Raw genomic sequence first — 7,049 nt, forward strand, 5'->3', positions numbered from 1 at the left:
GTGCTCTTCCGATCTTGAAAGTAGAAAACGTCTATTTTCCACTTTCACAGAATGCAAAATATGCAGTGTTTAAATATCCTGTGAGAAGATGCATTTAAAGATACAGAAAACTGGTGGTGTCAAATGGCAGGTAAAAAACGTCAGGTACATAAGAATATAAGCCAGATAACCTTATTTTTATAAAACCACAATACAGACATATATGTGCACAGGAAAAAATATATCAAAATTTCAAGTGGTTCTGGGTAATTTTAATTTTCAAATTGTGCTTTTCTGAATGTTTCAATTCAACCGTAAGTACATATGACAATCATAAAAACAGTGTTAAAAAATACAATGATGGAAGAGATCATAGGCAAAATATTCTCTGATATAAATCATACCAATGTTTTCTTAGGTCACTCTTCCAAGGCAATAGAAGTAAAAACAAAAATAAACAAATGGGACCTAATCAAATCTTCAAGCTTTTGCGAAGGAAAAAGGAAATCATAAACAAACAAAAGGACAACCTACAGAATGGAAGAAAACATTTGCTATCTAACAAGGGCTTAATTTCCAAAATATACAAGCAACTCATTTAACTCAACAACAACAAAAAAACCCAGTTGAAAAATGGGCAGCAGATCTAAATAGACATTTCTCCAAAGAAAATATACAGATCCCCAACAGGCACGTGAAAAGATGCTCATAATCACTATTATTAGGGAAATGCAAATCAAAACTACAATGAGGTATCACCTCACATCCATCGGAATGGTCATCATTAAGAAGTTTACATATAACTAAATGCAAGAGAGGGTGTGAAGAAAAGGGAACCTTCTTACATCGTTGGTGGGAACCTAAGTTGGTATAGTCTCTATGGAGAACAGAATGGAGGTTCCTTAGAAAACTAAAAATAGAATTACCATATGATCCAACAGTACCACTCCTGGGCATATATCTGAGCAAAATTATAATTCAAAAAGATACTTGTACCCTTGTGTTCATAGCAACACTATTCTCAATAGCCAAGACATGGAAACAAGCTAAATGTCCATCGACAGAAGACTGGATAAAGAAGATGTGGTACATATATACAATGGAATACTGCTCAGCCACAAAAATAGAATGAAATAATGCCATTTGCAGCAACATGGATGCAACTAGAGATTACCATACTAAATGGAGTATGTCAGAAAGAGAAAGACAAATACCATATGATATCACTTACGTGTGGAATCTAAAATACGGCACAAATGAACTCTCTCTACAAAACAGAAACAAATTCACAGACATAGAGAAGAGACCTGTGGCTGCCAAGGGGGAGTGGCGGATGCGGGAAGGATGAACTGGGAGTTTGGGGTTGGCAGGTACACACTATTATGAATAAACAACAAGGTCCTACTTCACATAGGGAACTCTATTCAATATCCTGGAATAAATCATAATGGAAAAAATATTTTAAAATATAAATAAAAAAGAATGGATGTATATGTAAAACTGAGACGCTTTGCTGTACAGCAGAAATTAATACAACATTGTAAATCAACTATACTTCAATAAAAAATAAATAATACAGTGCTGGTATGGCTTCCCAAAGGGCACCTGTGTCCTCCCAGGACTTTTTCCTCAGCCCACAGCTTCCTCCCAGTTAGTCCAGTTTTCTGGGTTAGGGGTGGGCTCCTTCAAAGCCTCCCACTCAGTTCCTCTGCTTGGCATTAAATCCTAGCCGGCCCCGTTTGGCTCCAGATGATTGGCGAACCTGTTTCTTCCCCAGTAGCTTCCCTGGAATGTCCTTTTAAGCACCCATGGGGCTGGGCCTGGAGTTTCTGGACTTGATTTGTTGGACAACGACCTCACACAATCTTAACCCTTCATCTTACATTTGGCCCAAGAGACTGCAGTGTCACATGTTGCCAATAGGTGGTGCTGCCTAACACAAAAGCACTCTTGTCCAGGCATTCTGAAGATGGATTTCAGAGATCATGATGTAAAACTAACTGCTTGAGAGGTTGTGCATACATAGCATTGCTATGTAAAGGCACGAGGACAAATCTACCACCTACCACGACCACTACCATCACTGCACAAGAACAGCCACTTCAATACCAATGCAGGAAGACAAAAATCTCAGGATAAAGACAATCATTGTAATGGAGTACATTTTGAGAAAAAGTTGTTTGGTTCTTATTCTTAACATTGCACCTCAGGCCAGTGAAAACTTGACCCTAGACCAGCACAGGCCCTGGACTGGCCTTTAGAACCCCTGTTCTAGCCAAGGATTTAAGGAATTGGTGGCCTCTTCATTTTCCAAGTTCAAATGTCTGTAAAAATCAATTTGCTTTAAGGACACCTTTATTCTCCCAGTGTGCAGTGAGACACCATGCATAGACCACTCATGGCCACAGTGACGCGGCAAGTCACTTTAAAGCAGAGCCATCTCTCTCTTTTTAAAAAATTGTATTGAAATAAAGTACATTTACAGTGTTGTATTTAATTTCTGCTGTAGAGCAAAATGACTCAATTATACATACATATATACATAATTTTTAAGCATTTTTGAAGTGGACTATTTTTAAAGTTTTTATTGAATTTGTTGCAATATTGTTTCTATTGTCTATGTTTTGGTTTTATTTCATTTTATTTTTTGGCTTTGAGGCATGTGGGATCTTAGTTCCCCGGACAGGAATCGAGTCCATACCCTCTGCATGGGAAGGTGACGTCCTAACCACTGGACCAGCAGAGAAGTCCCCATATACATATTCTTTTTCATATTCTTTTCCATTATGGTTTATCATAGGTTATTAGATACAGTTCCCTGTGCTATACAGTAGGACCTTGTTGGTTATCCCATCTCTCTTAAAGACACAGGTCTGACCACATTATTCCTCTGCCACCTCCCTTTGTCTGTTAAGTTAGAGGACTCAGCATTTCACACCAGTGTCTTCATGTTCCAGCCCTAGGATCCACTCACTAGGATGACACAATGAAAGTCACTTCCAACTCACCCCAGAAACCTAACAAGAGGAGGAGTGCTAGCCTCGCCACCTGTTGTCCTCAGGACAAGCCAGTTTGCATCCCCATAGGGTGTGCGTGCAGTTTCCCACACCTACGATGCTGTCACGTCCCTTCGCCTTCCTGGCATTTGTCTGTTCTTCCCTATCAAGTCAGCACAATGTCTCTTCCTCCAGGGAGCCACCTCCTCTCTCATTCCAAGGCATCAAGCATGTAAGAGTACGCATCATCTTGCTGCAATGTCACAGTCCCCCTGGGCACAGACTATGTCTCTTCAACTTGTATCCCCTCTTCAAGGCTTGACACAAAGAAGGTATCCAGTGAATCCTCACTGATTTGCTGATGCTCCGTATTGGCAAAAAAACTTGGGTCAGCTCTTTCAGTATCTTTCCTTAAGATCTTTTCAATAAACCCAAGAGATGCTGGCAGAAGCTGGCAGCCTGACCAGAAACAAGAAAAATGGCAGGAAAACCTAGAATTCAGGGAGCTGTGTCTCTGGCAAGAAAAGTACATTGGTTCTCCTGACCCCCTGAGGAAACTCCAGATGCTTTGGTATCCCCCTTATAAAATATAATTCTGAAATGTATTAGCTCTGCCATCATTCACCAAAAAACATTTTTTTTTTTAGAAGTTGCTCAGTTGCGTGTAACTCTTTGCAATCCCATGGACTGTAGTTTACCAGGCTCCTCCGTCCATGCAATTTTCCAGGGAAGAGTTACTGGAGTGGGTTGCCATTTCCTTCTCCAAAAAATGATGTTTTTTAATGGAGCTAAAAGTGCCCATGATCTGTAACTAGAAGTGACTTGCTAACAAAAAACAAATTGTTTCCAAATAAGAGGGTAGGTGAAAGAAGAGATTTGTACACTTAAGAGTTGTTCAGTGTATAATGCAAGCTATCAATAGGCGGGAACATGAAGAAACAAAATGTGTTATGATTATGGTTTACTGGGTACTTCGCATGGCCAGTCACCTAGCAAGTTTCACCTACATGACCTCATTTAATCCTCACAACTGTTCTATAAAGTGGGAATTACACTCTTCCCCAGTTTACAGACTCAGAAAAGTTGTCATTTTTCCAAGATTCAACAACTGAGAATGAAATCCAGGTCTAGCAGCAAGGCCCAAATACTTTTTCCTTTCCTATGACAACATGCTTTTTCCTGGTGTGCTACAGTCCGTGGGGTCACAGAGTGGGACATGACTGAGCAACTGAACTGACCTGATAATATATTTGATTAATTTCTTTAAATTGCAGCTAAATATAATTTAATTCCTGCCTTTGTGAATCGCATACTCAGAATATATTTGCATCCGAAAGATGCAATATATATATGTATGCAATATATAAAGATCTCCTAGGGGGCCTACCCCACAGCCAACCTGGAGCCCCAGACACTAAGGAGAACAACTCAGGCACATCTTGAATTGCCTTTGTTTTTAATAAACCCAAGCCATCAGCTTACTTTATGACTTACCTCTTTTCCTTAAGTTCAGATGATAATATGATAAAGCTCAAAAGGCTAAATTTCTTCTTTCACTAAATTCCTTAAAACCAGTAAGAGATTAATAATCTAATTTTTAATGGGTCAAAGCTATTAATAAGTAGCTCATAGAAAAGAGATATAAATGGCCCAACTTAGAGGAGTGCATTTTAAAACACACCATTTTCCATGTGTCAGACTGTCTAAAGGTCAGAAAGCTCTGATACCACAAGGAAAGCTCTCACACACCGGTGACTGTGACACTGGGAAGACCCTCCTCTGTGGGGAGAAAGCTGGCAGGATCCCTCAGGAGCTGCATACACGCTAGCTCAGGAACACCGCTTCTGGGAACTCATCCTTCAGATTGCCTTTCAAGTGACGAATAACCCACATTCGCCATTTATTGCTGCAATGGCTGTAACTGAAGAGGACTGGTAACAACCAAATAACTCACCATCCAAAGGGGCCTGGTTAAACAGAGAATGGTTCAGCCATATCCACGCAACCCTAGACAAGACTGGGGAAGCTCTTTCAGTATGGCTAAGGAGCTCTTCAGAACACTTTAAGTGAAAAAAACAAGAAACACACAGAAAACTGAGGATAAAGGCAGCCTCTGAAGAGGGGAGGTGGCAGCTGGGGTGGGAAATCTCACTGTATACTCCTGAGTATCTTCTGAATTTTGAACCAAGTGATTATTAGCTATCCAGAAAAAGAAAATTAAAATGCTTACACATATTGAGGCCTTCCATGTTACAACAAACAAAAGGGCTTCCCAGATAGTGCTGGTGGTAAAGAACCCGCCTGCCAATGTAGGAGATACAAGAGACACGAATTTGATCCCTGGATTGGGAAGATCCCCTGGAGAAAAGGACATGGCAACCCACTCCAATATTCTTTTTTTTTTTTTTTTCAGTATTCTTGTCCAGAGAATCCCATGGATAGAGGACTTTGGTGGGCTATAGTCCATAGGTTTGCAAAGAGTCAGACATGACTGAAGTGACTTCAGTCAGTTCAGTTGCTCAGTTGTGTCCGACTCTTTGCAACCCCATGAATCACAGCACACCAGGCCTCCCTGTCCATCACCATCTCCTGGAGTTCGCTCAGACTCACGTCCATAGAGTCGGTGATGCCATCCAGCGGTCTCATCCTCTGTCATCCCCTTCTCCTCTTGCCCCCAATCCCTCCCAGCATCAGAGTCTTTTCCAATGAGTCAACTCTTCGCATGAGGTGGCCAAAGTACTGGAGTTTCAGCTTTAGCATCATTCCTTCCAAAGAAATCCCAGGGCTGATCTCCTTTAGAATGGACTGGTTGGATCTCCTTGCAGTCCAAGGAACTCTCAAGTCTTCTCCAACACCACAGTTCAAAAGCATCAACTCTTCGGCGCTCAGCTTTCTTCACAGTCCAACTCTCACATCCATACATGACCACAGGAAAAACCATAGCCTTGACTAGACGGACCTTTGTTGGCAAAGTAATGTCTCTGATTTTGAATATGCTATCTAGGTTGGTCATAATTTTTCTTCCAAGGAGTAAGCGTCTTTTAATTTTATGGCTGCAGTCACCATCTGCAGTGATTTTGGAGCCCAGAAAAATAAAGTCTGACACTGTTTCCACTGTTTCCCCATCTATTTGCCATGAAGTGATGGGACCAGATGCCATGATCTTAGTTTTCTGAATGTTGAGCTTAGCACGTGCTAAAAAAATTTCTGGCTTAAGTCCAGCTAATTGAGTTACTGTACTCTGTCCTACTGTCCTACAGTATATCCTGCCTCACAGAACTCCAGAGATAAAACTTAAGAGACACTGAATTAGGTGGGTTCTGTCCTCAGCCAGCTCAGGAAAGGGAGAGACTCCTTAGGGTCAAAGAGGCCTGTACTTCCTCTTTATCATCAACAGATGGCGCTACAGGGCCTGCTGCCTGGGATAGATGGCAGTGGCTTGGGGAGCCCTGGAACCTCAGGCAGCTGACAAAAGAAACAGGCAGACACAAACAAGTAACATAAAATAGAAACTAACTTTATTTCTCTGGAAGAAGCAGATATTCATAGCTGGGGCAGCAACTTTGGCAACAGAGACTGGTGGGAAAACACGGAACAGCACAGGGGAAGAGCTGGGTCAAAGAGGAAGCACTGGTGTCCCTCCAGGGCTGCTGCCCCCTTGGTCTCCTTCCAATCCTGGGCCCTAGGGCCCTGGTCCCTGCCAGAGAACGAACTGGCACCCTAGCTCTGCTACCTGAGCCACCTCAGGCTATTTTCAGGCACAAGATCCTAAGACCGGCCAAGTCCCATAATACGACCATGGTGAGGCCACATTCTGTTCGACAGGGCTCCCTGGAAAGGGCCTAGCCCTGTGAAGGGCCCCCACCCACTCCCTGGTCCACTTCTCTGTATGGCCAACACATCCTCCCTGCCCAAGGTCAAGTCTGGCTTTCCCGAAAGGCCTGGCCACACCCTTTAGCCACAGGCTCCACCAGGGACTGAAGCCCAGAGGCAGGTCCCTCCTGCACCTTGGCTGGGGCAGCACAGGCTCTGGAGCTGCAGGGTCAGCACTGGGGGAGCGAGGGACAGGCGGGG

The sequence above is a fragment of the Bison bison genome, unplaced genomic scaffold (assembly GCF_000754665.1).
Source record: "Bison bison bison isolate TAMUID 2011002044 unplaced genomic scaffold, Bison_UMD1.0 scf7180017864032, whole genome shotgun sequence".
NCBI classification, from domain to species: Eukaryota; Metazoa; Chordata; class Mammalia; order Artiodactyla; family Bovidae; genus Bison; species Bison bison.